The sequence below is a fragment of the Miniopterus natalensis genome, chromosome 21 (assembly GCF_054644295.1).
Source record: "Miniopterus natalensis isolate mMinNat1 chromosome 21, mMinNat1.hap1, whole genome shotgun sequence".
In the NCBI taxonomy this organism is placed as follows: domain Eukaryota; kingdom Metazoa; phylum Chordata; class Mammalia; order Chiroptera; family Miniopteridae; genus Miniopterus; species Miniopterus natalensis.
This window is the reverse complement of record NC_142101.1, coordinates 2,326,025-2,344,730: the sequence shown is the minus strand read 5'-3', so window position 1 is coordinate 2,344,730 and position 18,706 is coordinate 2,326,025. Positions and strand designations below refer to the sequence as shown.

General features: G+C 39.5%; 1 long non-coding RNA gene across 1 annotated transcript in view; it reads left to right on the top strand.

Annotated features, from left to right (window-relative positions):
- LOC148090738 (uncharacterized) overlaps nucleotides 1-11,674 on the top strand; it is a 245,841-nt gene extending 234,167 nt beyond the window's left edge. The window contains exon 3 of the long non-coding RNA XR_015716301.1: nucleotides 11,617-11,674. This is a non-coding gene — a long non-coding RNA (uncharacterized LOC148090738). The remainder of the gene's footprint in view (nucleotides 1-11,616) is intronic.
- The last annotated feature ends 7,032 nt before the right edge of the window (nucleotides 11,675-18,706 follow it).

Here is an 18,706-nt window from a genome sequence, read left to right as displayed (position 1 = left end):
ATTGCAAGAAATGTTAAAGGGACTGCTGTAATAAGAAGTAAAGAGAGAGAAACATAGACATAAAGAATAAAAATAGAAATAAATAAGTACCAATCAATAATACCTCAAATGTAAATGAATTAAATGCTCCAATCCAAGCTGAATGGATAAGAAAGCATGACCCATATATATGCTGTCTACAAGAGACCCACCTCAGAAAAAAACACAAGCAGGATGAGTGACGGGATAGAAAAAATTTTTCCATGGAAATGGAAACAAACAAACAAAATGCAGGGGTAGCAATACTTATATCTGACAAAATATAGACTTCAAACCAAAAACCATAAAAGAGACAAAGAAGGTCACTAAATAATACTAAAGGAATCAATCCAACAAGGGGATATAACCCTGGTAAACATATATGCAACCAATATAGAAGCACCTAAATATATTTAAAAACCAAAGAAAACACAAAACTCTTGGAGGACTTTACGAGAGAGATCAGCAGCAATACAGTCATAGTTGAGGACTTTAACACCCCACTGACATCACTGGATAGATCTTACAGACAAAAAATCAACAAGGAAACAGCTACCTTAAGTGACACACTAGATCAGATGGGTTTAATTGACATTTACAGAACACTTCACCCCAAAGCTGCAGAATATACATTCTTTTCAAGTGCATATGGGACATTCTCAAAGGTAGACCACATGTTAGGACACTAAACAAGTCTCCTTAAGTTCAAGAAGATTGAAATCATACCAAGCATCTTCTCCAGTCACAATGGCATGAAACTAGAACTCAACTACACTAAAAACACTCAAAACCATTCAAACACATGGAGGCTAAATAGCATGTTATTAAACAATGAATGGGTTACCAATAAGATCAAGGAAGAAATCAAAAACTTCCTGGAAACAAATGAAAATGAACACACAATAACCCAAAATATACGGGACACATTGAAAGTAGTCATGATAGGGGTGTTCATAGCACTATAGGCCTACCTCAAAAACACACACACACACACACACACACACACACACCAAGAAATATCTCTAAAAACTAACTAATCCTACAACATACATTTAAAAAAATGAAGATAAAAATCACAGGATTATATCAATAGACACATAAAAAGCATTTGACAAAATCAAGTGCCCATTCTGATAAAAACTTGAAGTAATATGAGAATAGATGGATCATCCCTCAACATAATAAAGGCATATATGACAAACTTACAGCCAACATCATACTCAGTGGGCAAAAATAAAGGATTTCCCTTCAGAACAGGAACAAAATAAGAATGTCCACTTTCACCACTCTTATTCAACATAGTACTAGAAGTCATAGCCACAGCAAACAGACAAGAAGAAAATATAGCCCTGCCGGGCATGGCTCAGCGGCTGAGCATCAACCTAGGATCCAGGCAATTGGGGTTCGATTCCCTGTCAGGGCACATGCCTGGGTTGGGGGCTCGATCCCCAGTTGGGGGCATGCAGGAGGCAGCCAATCAATGACTCTCTCCTCACTGACATTTCTATCTCTCTCTCCCTCTCCTTTCCTCTCTCTGAAATCAATAAAGATATATTTATTTTAAAACAGAAGAAAAATAAAAGACATTCAAATTGGAAAATAAGAAATCTACTGTCAGTATTCACAGATGACATGATATTGTACATAGAAAACCCTAAAGACACCACTAAAAAATTACTAAATTTAATAAATGAATTTGGCAAAGTAACAGGATACAAAATTAACATTGAAAAATCGATGGCATTTTTATACACCAATAATGAACTCTAAGAAAGAGAAACTAAAAAAAAAAAAAAAAATCCCATTTACCATTGCTACAACAAAAAAATAGGTAGCTTAGAGAAAAACAAAGAGGTAAAAACTTGTACTCAGAAAAGTACAGGACATTGAATAAAGAAATAAGGGAAGATACAAACAAGTAGAAGCATATACCGTATTCCTGTATTGGAAGAATTAACATCATTAAAATGACCATAATACACAAAGCAATCTATAGATTCAACACAATCCCTATTAAAATACCAATGGCACAGATCTAGAACAAGTAATCCAAAACTTGATATGGAACCAAAGACTCAAATAGCTGCAGCAATCTTGAGAAAGAAGAACAAAGTTGGAGATATCATAGTACCAGATATCGAATTATACTATAAAGCCATTGTAACCAAAACAGCCTGGTACTGGCTCAATGAACAGAGACCCCAGAAATTGAACCAAGCCATTATGCTCAATTAATATTCTAAAAAAGAGGCAAGAACATTCACTAGACTAAAGACAGTCTCTTCAATAAATGATGCTGGGGAAATTGGAGAGGTACATACAAAGAAAATGAAACTAGACCATCAACTTATATCATACACAAAAATAAACTCAAAATGGATCAAAGACTTAGATGTAAGTCATGAAACCATAAAAATACCAGAAGAAAATATAAGCAGAAAAATCTCAGATATCTTATGTAGCAGAATTTTCACTGATATATCTCCGAGGACAAGAGAAACAAAGAAAAAATGAACAAATGGGACTACATCAAACCAAAAGCTTCTGCACAGCAAAATGAAAAGCAAGCCCACTGTATGGGAGAACATATTTTCCAATTACGTATCTGATAAAGGGTTAATTTCCAAAATATATAAAGAACTTATACAACTCAACACCAGGAAGACAAACAATCCAATTAAAAGTGGGCAAAGGACCTGAATAGACACTTTTCCAAAGATGACATACAAATGCCTAATAGATATATGAAAAATTGCCCAAGATCACTATTCATCAGAGATACGCAGGTTAAAACATCAATGAGGTATTACGTCACACCTGTCAGAATGGCTACTATCAATAAAGCAACAAACAACAAGTGCTGGAGAGGAAGTGGAAAAAGGGGGGCCCTTGTGCACTGCTGGTGAGAATGCAGACTCCTGCAGCCACTGTGGAAAACAGCATGGAGTTGCCTCAAAAAATTAAAAATGGAACTACTGTTTGACAGTGATCCTACTTCTATGAATATATCCTAAGAATCCCAAAATACCAATCAGAAAGAATAGATGTGCCCCTGTGTTCATAGCAGTGTTATTTACAATAGCTAAGATCTGGGAAGAGCCCAAGTGCCCATCAAGATGCGAATGGCTAAAATAGCTGTGGTACATTTACACGATGGAATACTATGTGACTGTTATGCTAAGCCAAATAAGCCAGTCAGAGAAAGACAAATATCACATGATATCACTAATATGTGGAATCTAATGAATAAAATAACTGACAAACATTATAAGTCCAGAGACATGGAAACATGGAACAGACTGATGAATCTCAGAGGGAAGTAGGGAGGGGGGAGCAGGAAGAGAGTAACCCAAGAACTTATATTCATATATGCATAGTTCATGTACACAAACAATAGTGCAGTGAAGTCCTGGGTTGGGATGGGATCCGGGTGGGGTTGTGCAATAGGGGGGAAATGGGAGACATCTGTAATACTCTTAATAATAAAGAAAATTTTTAAAAAGTTCTCTGTAACCCTGGCCAGTGTAGCTCCACTGGTTGGGCATCATCCCATTCACCAGGAGGTTTCGGGCTCAATCCCTTACTTAAAAATATAGTCTGTTTCTATGAATTTGTTTCTGTTCTGCTTGTTCATTTATTTTGTTTTTTAGATTCAATTGTTGATAGATAGATATATATTTATTGCCATTTTATTGTTCATAGTTTTTTATTTTTATTCTCCTTCATATGATGCTGGTTTAATGATAATGAACTCCTTTAACTTTTTTTTGTCTGGGAAGTTCTTTAAATGAGAACTTTGCAGGGTAGAGTAATCTTGGTTGTAGGTCCTTGCTTTTTGTCACTGAATATTTCTTGATATTCCCTTCTGGCCTGCAAAGCCATTGTTTCTAAATCAGCTGAGTTTTATGGAAGCTCCGTTGTAGGTAACTAACTGCTTTTCTCTTGTAGCTTTTAAGATTCTCTTTGTCTTTAAACTTTGGCATTTTAATTATGATGTGTCTTTGGCATTTTAATTATGGTGTGGGCCTCTTTGGGTTCATCTTGTTTGGGACTCTCTGTACTTCCAGGTCTTGTATGTCTATTTCCTTCCCCAGGCTAGGAAAGTTTTCTGTCATAATTTTTTTTACATAGGTTTTCAATTTCTTGCTCTTTCCCCTCTCCTTCTGTTACCCCCATGATATGAATGTTGGAATGCATGAAGTGGTCCCAATGGTTCCTTATACTATCCTCTCTTTTTTTTTTTAATTTTTGCTGTTCTGATTGGGTGTTTTCTGATTTCTTATCTTCCAAATCTCTGATTTGATCCTCTGTTTCATCTACTCCACAGCTGATTCCCTGTAATGTATTCTTTATTTCATTTATTGCATTCTTCATTTCTAACTGGTTCTTTTTTATGTTTTCTAATTCCATTTTTATGTTTCTTATCTCTTTGTTGAAGTCTTCACTAAGTTCATCTACTCTTCTCCTGAGTTCATTGAGCATCGTTATAACCAGTGTTTTCAACTCTGCATATAGTAAATTGCTTGTCTCTATATTGTTTAGTTCTTTTTTTGGAGTTTTGTTGTGTTTTTTCATTTGGGACGTGTTTCTTTGTCTCCTAATTTTGTCTGCCTCTTTGTGCTTGTTTCTATGTATTAGGTAGCTGCTGCATCTCCCACGGTTGGTAGAATGGACTTATGGACTTATGTAGTAGGTAGGGCTCAGTGGCACAGCCTCTGTGCTCACCCAAGCTTGGCACTTCAGGTCTGCCCTCTGTTTGGCCAGTATGCACCTTCCTGTTGTAGTTGAAAATTGATTGCTGTTGGCATGTTAGTGGAAAGGATTTACCGATTGGCTGCATGGACTGGCCACTGGCTAAAACCACTGTGGAGGATCACCCATGCAGGGGCCTACCCCTGGACCAGGACTTCCTTCAGTGGGGCTCTGATACTAACTGTGTCTGCACCTTGAGTGTGTCAGTTGTGTTAGTGGTTGGTTGGTGCTTCAACATGTTCTGAAGCTGTTCACCAGGTGTGCTGGCTATGGTCCTTCCTGGGAGATGCACCCACCACCTGTGTTCCACCTGTCGCCACCCATCATGAGCTACTAAGTGATTTGCAGATGCCTGCTACTTGTGTGACTTGGAGGTGCCCTGGAGAGGCCAAACTGAGAGCCAAGGCCAGCTGCCTAGAGTCACTTAGTGAGATGTACAGGGTACACAGAGGCCAGATGTGGCTTGTTTGAGAGATTTTAGGAAAGTCTGAAGCATGAGCCAAGACAGTTCATTTGTATGGAAACAGCTTAGGTAGGTCCTCTAGTTGGGTGGGGCAGGATCTCAGAGAATCACCAGGGCAGGGTGAACAGTGTTAGCCAGGTTGATGGAGACTCAGATTTGGCCCCAACCTGAGGCCAAATGCTGGTTTTGTGGGAGAAGGGTTCAGCAAAGCAACAATGGCCTCTACCAGCACTCCTGCCTGGGATAAAGATGCCCCTCCAGCACTTGCTTTGATGCCAAACAATTCAGTTTTTCCTATATGTCAGTGATGCCTTTTGAGCTTCTGCCCCAGTGCTGGAGCTCAGAGTGAGTGAGTTCGAGTGAGTCTGTTCATGTGTCTTTAAGAGGAACACCTGTGACTCCAGCAGCTTCTACCTCACTCACCCACAATACCTGCTAATTTTCACAACCGGAAGTTATGAGGGCTTTTCTTCTCAGTGCTGGAACCTTAAACTAAGAGGCCTGGTGTGGGGCTGGGACCCCTTGCTCCTCAGGGGGTACCTCTACATCTGAGATATCCTTCTCAATTTTTATCTGCCATGCCTGGGTGTAGGGCCAGCCCATTCTGAGTCTCTGCTCCTCCTGCCAGTCTTGATGTCACTTTTTCTTTATATCCTTAGGACTTCTGTTCATCTAGATTTCAGGCAGTTCTGAATGATGGTTGTTTTGTAGTTTAGTTGTAATTTTGATGTGATTGTGGTAGGATGTGAGTACCACATTTACCTACACCACCATCTTAACTGGATGCTAATTAGAATTATTTCTACAATTACCTTAGCTCTAATAGCATTTTATTTATATTTTTATTTATATTTATTGTTGAGAGTATTACAGATGTTCTCTTTTTTTCCCCCCATTGCCTCCTCCACCCAGTTCCTGCCTCACCCCAGGCCTTCACCACATTATTTTTTGTGTCCATGGGTTATGCATATATGCATATAAGTTCTTTGGTTTTTCTCTGCCCAACCCCCCCCCACACACACACACACACACACACACACTTCCCTCTGACACTTGTCAGTCTGTTCCATGTTTCCATGTCTCTGGACCTATTTTGTTTATCAGTTTCTTTTATTCATTAGATTCCACATATAAGTGAGATCATGTGATAACATTTAAAATGAATCATTTATAATCCTCCATTACAAAAGCAGTCTTCAAAATAAATAACCACAAATTTTCAGAATGTTGAAAAACTAACAACTAAATCTTCCATCGTTTCCCACCGAAGAGCAGAGGCCTTCTGGGCAAAGGGACCTTATGAATGCTGAAAAAGAACTGCTTAACATTTGTTTTCACTGTTTGCCATTTCTCTAGGAATTCTAACAATAAAGGCTTTTATTCTTCAGAGTGCTAATGCAGATAATCATTAGTTCAATTTACTTGTGTTTTGAGGTAATTTTATGGGATTTCAGCAGGACCTGCTGTGATAAGCAGTACTGATGAAGCATTATTCCAAACACTCTTCACTTTTGTTGTCAAATTGAATAAAACTTATGAAAGGCAGCCAAGGAAGGCAGCAGGATACTTTCTAAAAGCAAGCTTCTCCTTTTTAAATGAAGTGTTGTTCCAGTTCTGGCATTCTGGAATGTTCTGTGCACAACATGAGCAAGTGCACCATATTAGGGCACATCTTTCCTCCTTGCAGCTGGAAACAAGTAACCACAGTTAACAAGTTAGATTCTGACTATGCAAGTATGAAAAAGTTTTACTCCCTTTAAAGACATGTTTGATTGCAGAGGGTTTGTTGCCCATGTTTGATACTCTCCATGGACTGCAGGGCTGAGCTAAGTTGAAAGCCAGACCACCACCTGGGGGAAACATGTGGCCTGCCCTCTGAGAGGCTGTTCTCCAAGTCTGCTTTGCCACCTAGTGTCTGGCTCTGGCCTTGCCTTCGCCTGACCAACAACTCCTCTTAGCTATTGAATCCTGTAATAAATTATGACAGAAGGTAGGCTCTCTTAGCAAAGAAGGCAGTTCAAAGAGACACCCAAACAAGCCCCTGGGAAGCATACTGGGCTCTGAACAGGAAAGAAGCAGTAATGATCACTCTTAGAATAAAGCTTGGTTGTAGACTGCAAACTTATTTTTCTTCTGGCTGCTCATGATTAAAATAATAACAGGTAGAGTGATATTAATTTAGATGTATAAAAAAATGACTTACGCATTTTCAATTAGTTTGGGAGGTTTAAAAATTGACAGCTCCCAATATTTTTTTTCCAGGATAGGCACTGCCAGGATGGTTTAGATGAAATAAAGTGAGCTTGTCTTCTTGGAAACATTCATCACAGGAAAAAAGGTATTAAGTATATCACCCATTAGGTTTCTCCGAGCATTTTCACATGTGTTATCATGTTGGATATTTACACACATTTTTTAATTTAAAAAGTTATCTACAGATTTATAATCCCAGAAAAATTTATTCCATAACTAGGGGGAAGGGAGTAAATATCTCATAACAATTTCTCACTTTCCCCTAAACTTAGTACTCTCAAATTATATCTTCACATTTTTTGTTTCACTTTCTCATTTTAAATATTAATAAAAGATGTCAAACTATCTGTTGCAGTGGCTTTTAAGCATTGTTAGCCATGACCCACAGCACAAAACACATTTTACATCATGACTATATATGTGTGTATATCCTTTTTTAAATTGATTTTTACAGAGAGAGGAAGGGAGAGGGAGAGAGAAAAAAAACATCAATGTGAGAGTGAGACATCAATCAGCTGCCTCCTGCACAGCCCCTACCAAAAATGGAGCCCATAATCCCAGGAACATACCAGGATTTGAACTGGCAACCTTTTGGTGTATAGGACAATGCCCAACCAACTGAGTCACACCAACCAGGGCTGTGTGTATGTATCTTAAACAGAAATTTCATGAAACAGTACTTACTGTTATTATGTGGTATGTGTTCTGATATGTCCTTTTCAATTCTATTTCTTTTCTTTTTTATTCTTCTATTGGCCCAGTTTTGGGCTCCTGACTTACATTTTGAAAATTTTAGAGAATCACCTCTGCATGTACTCTTTTTTTTTTTTTTTTTTCCCTCTCTGAAGTATTTTAATATAATGGCATTTACTTGTGGAGCATGTTAGGACATTCATCATGTAGTTAGTTTCTTTTTTTTTAATTCAAAATATTACAGATGTCCCTTTTTCTCCCCATTGAACCCTTCTACACTGCCCCTAGCCCCCTCCCCAGTCACTCACCACACTATTGTCTGTGTCCTTGGGTTATGCATATATGCATATAAATCCTTTGGTTAATCTCTCCCCACCAACCCACCCACCCTCACCTTCCCTCTGAGATTCATCAGTCTGATCCATGTTTCCATGTCACTGAATCTATTTTGTTCATTAAGTTCTTTAGATTCCACATATAAGTGAGATCATGTGATGTTTGTCTTTCTCTGCCTGGCTTATTTCACTTAGCACAATACTCTCCAGGTCCCTCCCTGCTGTCCCAAAGGGTACGAGATCCTTCTTCTTTACAGCTGCATAGTATCCACGGTGTGAATGTCCCACAGCTTTTTATCCACTCATCTACTGATGGGCACTTGGGCTGCTTCCAGATCTTAGCTATTGTAAACTGTGCTGCTATGAACACAGAGGTGCATAAATCCTTTCTGATTAGTGTTTCAGGATTCTTAGGATAGATTCTTAGAAGTGGGATCCCTGGGTCAAAAGGCAGCTCCATTTTTAATCTTTTGAGGAACCTCCACACTGTTTTCCATAGTGTCTGCACCAGTCTGCATTCCCACCAGCAGTGTACCAGGGTTCCCCTTTCTCCACACCCTCGCCAGCAGTTGTCATTTGTTGATTTGTTGATGGTAGCCAGTCTTACAGGCATGAAGTGATAGCTCATTATGGTTGTAATTTTCATCTCTCTGATGATTAGCGACATTGAGCATTTTTTTCATATGTCTCTTGGCCATCTGTATGTCCTCTTTGGAGAAGTGTCTATTCAAGTCCTTTGCCCATTTCTTAATTGGGTTGTTTGTCTTCCTCTTGTTGAGTAGTATGAGTTCTTTGTACACTTTGGAAATTATCCCCTTATCAGATGTATCATTGGCAAATATGTTCTCCCACACCGTGGGTTTCCTTTGTATTTTGAAGCTAATTTCTTTTGCTGTGCGGAAACTTTTTATTTTGATACAGTCTCATTTGTTTATTTTTTCTTTTGTTTCTCTTGCCCTAGGAGATGTATCAGTGAAAATTCCACTATGTGAGATGTCTGTGACTTTACTGCCTGTTTTCTTCCAGGATTTTTATGGTTTTGCAACCTACATTTAAGTTGTTTGTCCATTTTGAATTTATTGTAGTGTATGATTTAAGTTAGTGGTTTAGTTTCATTTTTTTGCATGTAGCTGTCCAATTTTCCCAGCACCATTTATTGAAGAGACTGTCTTTACTCCATTGTATGTTCTTGCCTCCTTTGTCAAGTATTAACTGACCATAATGTCATGTGTCTACTTCTGGGGTCTCTGTTCTGTTCCATTGATCTATATGTCTGTTGGTGTACCAATACCAGGCTGTTTGATTACAATGGCTTTGTAGTACAGTTTGATATCTGGTATAGTGATCCCTCCAGTTCTGTTCTTCTTTCTCAAAATGGCTGTGGCTATTTGGGTTCTCTTTTGGTTCCATATAAATTTTCGGAATATTTGTTCTAGCTCTGTGAAATATGCTGTTGGTATTTTAATAGGAATTGCATTGAATCTATAAATTGCTGTGGGTAGTATGGACATTTTAATGATATTAATTCTTCCAATCTATGAACGTGGTATATTCTTCACTTTGTCTATATCTTCCTCTATTTCTTTTCCCAGTGTCCCTTAGTTTTCAGAGTACAGGTCTTTTACATCCTTGGTTAAATTTATTCCTAGGTGTCTTACTTTTTTAGTTGCAGTGGTAAATGGTATTGTTTTCTTAGTTTCTCTTTTTGAGAGTTCATTGGTGGTGAATAAAAATGCCATTGATTTCTAGATGCTAATTTTGTATCCAGCTACTTTGCCGAACTCATTTATCAAATCTGGTAGTACTTTGGTGGAGTCTTTAGGGTTTTCTATGTACAATATCATATCATCTGCAAATAATGACAGTTTTACTTCCTCCTTTCCAATTTGGATACCTTTTATGTTTTCTTCCTGTCTGACAACTGTGGCAAGGACTTCCAGTACTATGTTTAATAAGAGTGGCAAGAGTGGACAACCCTGTCTTGTTCCTGTTTTTAAGGGAAATGGCTTTAGTTTTTGCCAATTGAGTACGATGTTGGCTGTAGGTTTGTCATATATGGCCTTTATTATGTTGAGGAATGTTCCCTCTATTCCCACTTTGCTGAGAGTTTTTATCAAAAATGGGTGCTGGATTTTTTCGAATGTTTTTTCTGATCCAAAAAGAAAAATAAATTAAAAAACAGGAGGACTGTCTAAAGGAGCTGTGGAACAACATGAAATGTAACAATAGTCACATCATAGGAGTGCCAAAGGAGGTCAAAAGTAAGCAAGGGCTAGAGAACATGTTTGAAGAAATAATGGCAGAAAACTTCCCTAACCTGGTGAAGGAAAAAGTTACAGAAGTGCAGGAGACACACAGAGTCCCACGCAAAAAGAACCCAAAGGTCCACGCCCAGACACATCATAATTAAAATGACAAAAATTCAAGACAAAGAGAGAATCTTAAAGGCAGCAAGAGAAAAGCAATCTGCTACCTACAAAAGAGCTCCCATAGGCTATCAGTTGATTTCTCATCAGACACTCTACAGGCCAGAAGGAAATGGCATGAAGTATTCAAGGTAATGAAAAGCAAGGATCTGAAACCAAGAATACTCTATCCAGCAAGACTATCATTCAAAATAGATGGTGAAATAAAGAGCTTCCCAGAAAAAACAAGGCTAAAGGAGTTTATCACCACCGAACCAGCAGTGCAGGAAATGTTAAAGGGACTGTTGTAATTAGAAGTAGAAATAGAAGCATTGCAAGACATGTTAAAGGGACTGCTGTAATAATAAGAAATAGAGAGAGAAACATAGACATAAAGCATTAAAATGGCAATAAATAAGGGCTTATCAATATTAAACTTAAGAACTTTAAGGGAGAGATCAACAGCAATACAGCCATAGTCGTGGACTTTAATGCCCCACTGACTTCACTGGATAGATCTTTCAGACAAAAAGTCAACACTATCTAACCCTACATCTTAAAGAATTAGGAAGCTCCCCTGTGAAGTGGTCTGACCAGGGCTTTGTTTGCTGGGAGGTTTTTTTTATTACTACTTCAATTTCATTAGTTGTTATGGGCATATTCAGGTTTCCTGATTCTTCCTGATTCAGTTTTATAGGATCTCACTCATATGTGGAATCTAATAAACAAAATTGACTGAGGAACAAAATAGATCCAGAGACATAGAAGCATGGAACAGACTGATGAATTTCTGTGGGAAGGTGGAGGTGAGTCGTGGATGGGGAGAGATTAATCAAAGAACTGATATGCATATATGCATAACCCATGGACACAGGCAACAGTGTGGTGAAGGCCTGGAGGGGACGAATGCAGGGTGGAGGGGATCAATGGGAGAAAAGGGGGAATATCTGTAACACTAACAACAATAAAGATAAATTTTTAAAAAAAGAAAATCTTGATAATAGAACAAAAAACCAAACAAAGCAAAAAAGACAAGCAAAGCAAAACAAGTTGTTTAAAAAAAATAATTATAATATTTTTAAAAATTTTAAATTTTTAAAAGAAAATGTTTTCTCTCTTTTTTAATAAAAAAAAAAAATCAATTGGGTGGGCTTCGTCTGGACAGCTTATGTTGTCTGCTGCTCACTGTTGTCTGTATGCTGATGCATGTTTGTTTCCCCGTTGTGGTTGCCCAGTCTTACTCGAGTCTTCTGAAGCATGTCTAGGGTGCAGGCCAGCCAGTGTAGCTCAGGAAATTGCTCCCCTTACTTAGAAGTTTCGCTGTCAGGCACGCACTGGGAGGAACTTAGTCTCTGCTTCAAAGCCAACTCCTCAGTCTCTCCCCCATCCTCCAATTCTGGTTCCCCATGCACTGGCCTGCTGCAGCTTCAGATTGACTTCAGTCTGTTGCCTTTTCTGTATGAGCAGTTTCATCAGCCTGGGCTCAGTGGGTTCAATTAAAAAAAAAATTCTGGTGAGCACTTTGCCTGCCTAGCCCCCAGAAGGGGTTTTAAGCTTTTCCTCTAGTTTCCGTATAGTCCATGAGAGTCTTATTCTTGTAATATTGTCCTGTGACCTGATCTCTCTTCCCCCTCAGGACTGTGGCTTGCAGGGTATATCTGGAGCTTCAGTGAGCTGAACCAGCCCCTTTCCTGTTGGGGGTGGTGCTCCTAGCCTGCAGGAGAAGTAGGCATGCTCGGGCCTTCCTTTCCCAAATCTGGGTGCTTATTTCAAACTCCCCACTATGCAGACACAAATCCCAGCTTTCACTGGTCTCTCTCCCCAGTGCAAGCCAGGAAGGTGGTCGCCCCTTCAGCGATCAAAAACTCAAAATCGCACAAAGCAACACACAGGCAGAGAACCTGCCCTGCAAGGTCCCCCCACCCCACCACCACCACCACCAAGCAGGAGGGTTCACAAAGTCAGCCCCACGCAGCTCCCTTGCACAGCTGATCTCCTTAAAGCTGGGGCAGCTCCTTGCATGCTACCTGGGCTCCCCTCAGAGAAGGTCAAAAACCCGATTCACCGCATGGGCAACTCTGGCTGCTGGAGTCTTGATCTGCCCTTCTGGCAGCTCTAGATTCTCTCTGGTGGTGGGAGGGCTCTCTTCCCCTTCCCTGGGCCACACAGATCAAATGCTTTCTGGGATTCTACCCAATGCCTCACTGGAAGGCAGAGGGTCCCTGTATGTGGCTGCTCAGTGCAGCCCTCCGGCCCCTTTCTATTTGGGAGCCACACACTGTGGGACAGCCTTTTCCATGGTCAGTGCTGGGGTGAAAAAGTCCTGTCCCATTTCCTACCATTAGACATATTGTTTCACTGGAAAGGCACAGTCCCCTCCTCACAGACACACTGTTCCTCTGGGTCCCTCTGCCTGCCCTGCACGGGCTCTCCTTCCCTTCTCCTTTGCTCTGGGTTTGAGATCCCAGCTTTTGGCTGCCCGTTCACACTTCCAGTGGGAGGGAGCTTTGCAGCCTTCAGCCCCAGGGCCTTGCAGCCCAGCACAGGCTTCAGGGGGGACTCCCCTGTTCTACACCTCCCTCTCTCTTACCAGACTCTATGATGTTTTTTAGTTCTCCCTACTCTAAATATGTCCACTCAGGTATATTTATCTAGTTTTCCCAAGCTGGTTACACAGTATTTTAGCAGTAAATTGAGTCTGTGGCTGGAAGCAAGGTCACTCTGTTTCTTGTCACAGTTCTGCCGTCTTCCCCGATCTCTCTGCATGTACTCTTAAGTGTAGTGATAATGGTCTAGGAAAATATGCACTCAGAGTTGAAATCAAGAACCAAACTGTATGTACCCACATGGAAACTTAGGCCTCCTCCCAGACTCCAGGAAAGCTCTTGGAGGTGCTCATTTCCCAACCAGCAGGACCATATTTGGTTTTGTGCTCCTTGTGTGAGCTGTGGATCCTGGAGCACTTCAGTGACACTGCCCTGAATGTCCCACCAAACTCCCAGCGCCCACCTGAAAAGACAGGAACCTGATCTAAATCCCAGAGAGGAACTAGAGGCAGACACCTGCCCCCATTCTGTTCCTGCCTGGAACCCCCTTTCCCCTTACACAGGCTACATTCTTCCTGGGACTACTTATAAAGGGGGAGATCAGAAGGCTTACAGGAGTGTCTGTGTCCACCATCTGTTTCTCCCTGAGCATTAAAAAGCATGTCTTCCCTTAGGTCGCTGCGCCAATATAAGTCAATTCAGTGCCTGTAGAATACGAACTACCTTGACCCAGAATATACTAACTCTGTGGCACATAGGCTGTTGAGTCAGGTTGAGGAATGGTGCATTGAGCATAGAAATGATATTCTCTTCTCAGAAAGAGCCCTTAAACAGAAGGCTTTTGGCCCATGTTTATCATTACTTCATCTGGGTCTCCCCTAGAACGCCTGATTTTTTAGGAAGTTACATATTATTTATGAAAGTATACCTAAACATGAGAAAGACATGGTGACTCTCACGTCTAATAAGTATTTTTAGATATTCTTTATCGAAGGCCTTATGACCTCTAACCAGCTTCTTCTGATGTCACAATGCACCAAGAACTCGACTGTTGAGCTTCCTGAGCTCAAGGATATTTTTAATGAGATAAACCTGGCTCGGGAAATGGGGTCCAGTTCCAGCTACCTAAGTGAAGGTGTGGGGAGTACGGAGTCTTGTTTATTGGCCATATATAAACACTCTCTTGCTCAATAAAGCTGGGCACAGCCTTGCTGTGAATAAAGTGCAGAACACCAATAACGCATGTCCCCGGGCTGTGGAGAAAGACCATGTGGTCTGCAGAGGCAGTGATGACCCTCTGAGGAACAAAGAGAAGGCCCCCATGGTATTGGAGAGAAAATCCAAGACTGACAGAGGAGTAAGATTCACTGTGTGTTGGATAATGTGTTAGGAATTAACATATAAAGTGTATATAATCTTTTCAATACATCAATATTATGAGCAGGATAAGGAATTTTCCTTTGTATAGTGACTTAAATCTGCATTTTTAGGCCCCATTCTGCATAATAAGTTACTTAGCAATTTGTAACTACACCCTTTTTTTTCAAAGTTCTGGGCGGTGGCTGGGATCCCCTCATAGTCTCACAGAGCTGGAACTCAAGACTCAGGCTGACTGAATTCTTCTCTGGAGGTGACACTAGGAAGAATCTGCTTCCAGTGCACAGAGGTTGTCCAAGCTTCTGCCATGGTGACCCAGTGAACACAGCAACTGCCACTTTTGGGCACCAGATGGGAGGGCTGTGGACACAGGTATTTTTTGATCTTGCATCACCAACGTTATAAGACCCATGTTCATTCTCTGACCCTCTCCTCAATTAGAACCAACATCAGAGAAATGGTCAAGATTCCAAACCCTTCTTGGTGACCATCACCCTTTTAAATCTCTTCCTTACATTCCTCTGGCTTGGAAAACTCATTTTTTAATTTTGGGGGGTTTTTTGTTTTTCTCATTAGGAACATTACAGATGAAGCTGAAGTCTTCTTTGTCCATCACACTCAATACTAATTATCTTCCTTTTCTAAGATATTATGACTAATATAAAACTTGCACACACCTATTCTTTTAGATAATTTTAAATATATAAATATTCACATTATATACATTGTTGTTGTGTGCTTTATTGTTACCTAAGTCATATCTTGTTGTATTCATCACCTCACACTTGGTTTTTTTTACTCAACAATGTATTTTTGTAACTTTCTATGTTAATCCATATATACAAATTGATTCGTTTGTCTGCTATATAGTAGTCCCCTTTATGTATTACCAGATTATTTTATCCATTTTCAAACTGGTCTTTTAGTTTTCCTAATCTTTGTCATGACTACAGATGCTTCAGCAAGCCTCCTTATGCAAAGCTGTGTACAGATGTGTGCCAGAGTTTCTAGAGGACAGAGCCTAGTCATTAAGCTGCTGGCTCATGGTGTAACTGGTAGTGCTGAATCACATTTTAGTATCTGTATCAATTTATTTAGTCTCAGGGGGGTGATCGGGGTCCTTTTTATTTGCCTAATGTTTAGGCCAACACACCATTCTTTGTTGCTCAAAGACTCTATCTCTAAAAGCTGTGTCTACCAGAGAATTTAAAGTCTACTTTAAAAGGCAAAAATTTAGCATGATCTGTTTTCTTTCTCCCTGTGTTTCTGCAGTAACAACCCAGTCTTGAGGACATGAGAATTTGGAGTTGATGGAAAGAAGGCAACATATCAGTTAATACTTCAAAGTATTATTAGCCCGCCACTATAATATACTTCTATAACCCAGAGAGTAGGTGGTGGCATTTTGGTTTGTTTGTTTTTATTGTAATAAGGACACAGCATGAGATCTACCTTCCTAACCAAATGTTAAGTGTACACTACAGTGTCATTAGCAATAGGAATGACACTGAGCAGCTCTTATTCATCTTGAGTAACTTTATAACCATTGAACACTAACTCCTTCTTTTTCTCTCCTACCCCCCACCCCCAGCACCTGGCAACCACTAATATACTCTCTGCTTCTATGAGTTCTACTTTAGAAACTACATATAAGTGAATAATTTGTCCTTCTGTGATTTTACGTGCGTAATGTCCCCAAGGTTCATCCACATTGTCATATATTGCAGGGTTGCCTTCTCTTTTTTAAGGCTTAATAGTATTCCATTGTATGTACATGCCATATTTTCCTTATCCAGTTATCTAGATATCCATAATACTTAGTATCCATAGATACTTAGTTTGTTTAACTAAGTTAGTATCCATAGATACTTAGTTTGTTTCCATATTTTGGCAACTGTGAATAATGATTGAGAATTTTTTCATATGTCCATTAAGCATCTGTGTGTCCTCTTTGGAGAAGTGTCTATTGAGGTCCTTTGCCCATTTTTTAATTGGATTGTTTGTCTTCCTGGTGTTGAGTTGTATGAGTTCTTTATATATGTTGGAAATCAACCCCTTATCAGATGTGTCATTGGCAAATATGTTCTCCCATACAGTGGGTTCCATTTTCATTTTGTTGATGGTTTCCTTTGCTGTGCAGAAAATTTCTAGTTTGATGTAGTCCATTCGTTTATTTTTCCTTTGTTTCCCTTGGCCTAGGAGACATATTGGTAAAAATATTGTTATGAGAGACTTAGTGCATTTAATGGCACCAGTCATAGTGACTTGAAGCTAGAGGTGGTTTAATGAGAATTATTGATGTTGATGATGACAGTTATGTTCATCAGGAACCTTTCAGTTGCAGGTGATAATAATCTATCTCATGTAGCCCAGACTACAAAGTAAGTGGATGGCTCTCAGAGCTGGCAGGGTGAAGGAGGGACACTTGACTTGAGGAGTGGCTGGACCAGGCTCAGGAGAACATCCTGTTCAAGCTGTCTCTGCTCCTAGCATTCCCTGCCATCTCTTTCCTTCCCATGTTTTTTCCTCTATGTTTTTTACCTCTCAAATTTCCCATATGGATATAAATAGGGTCATCAACACCTAGGAATACCAAATAACAGAGAATCACTCTCTCTTTCCAGCATCTATATCAATTCCCCAAATTTACTCTTACTGCTCCTGCTTCAGTAAACTTCAGGCCTGTTGCTGTGCTAAATAAGTTTGGACCATGTGATTGACACCAATTCACAAGTACATACTGTGGATGGTAGGGCATTTCCAAAAGAATGGCTGATGGAAAGACAAATACAGACATTCACTGCATGGTTTTGACAAGAAGAAAAAAGATCAAGAAGACAGAGGTGTGATCATGCACAAAATGAAGCATTCTCTTTATCGATCATTTACTTATGCATAGTAAAATCAGCATGGCATAAGCGATGAAAATAAGTCTGCAGACTACATAAATCCCATGGAATGTGAGAGCAGAGACTTAGAAAGTGTTTTATAAAGAATTATAAAAGGTGTTAAAGAAAGTTATGTGAGATTCAGAGTGCAAGGGAGCTGGCTGAGCAGAAAGAAAAAGGAATGTAAAATGAGCTGTAACAAAACCCAAACACAAGGAAACTCAGCTACTATGTCCAAGAAGCTCTGGAGTGAAAGATGTTGGGAATACAGCGGTGGGCAAAAGTAGGTTTACAGTTGTAATACAAATAAATGATACAATACATAACAATATAAAATGAACTTTGTGTTTTGCATACTCATATCTGTAAACAGACTTTTGCCAACTCCTGTATAAAGGCTTTTCAGAGAACATATAAAAAATTAACAAGGATCTGGTGCAGGAAAAAGAAGAATACCTGAATAAGGGTGATAATAAATATTCTCTACTGTTATTTATTATTGCACTGAATTGAGTTCTGAGCCTCCTGGCAGACAAAGCAAAGTGAAATCATTGTTTCATAAAAAGAATAATAAAATAATAGCAGACACTATACTTATGTAGTACATATTATATGCCAGGCTCTGATCTAAGAACTTTATGTATATTAAAACATTTTGATGAGATACAAAGTATCTTTGAACACTTAATTAAATTCTACGTTGTGCCAGGTTGGTGTTGCTCAGTGGTTAAGTGTCAACCCATGAACCAGGAGATCACTGGTTTGATTCCCAGTCAGGGCACATGCCTGGGTTGTGGGCTTGATCCCCAGTAGGGATGTGCAGGAGGCAGCTGGTCAATGTTTCTCTCTCATTGATATTACTATATCTCTATCCCACTCCCTTCCTCTCTCTGAAATCAATAAAAAAAATATTTTTAAAAAATTGTAGGTTGTAATTATCAATAATTTATTCCATTATACAGCATGTTTCATTCCC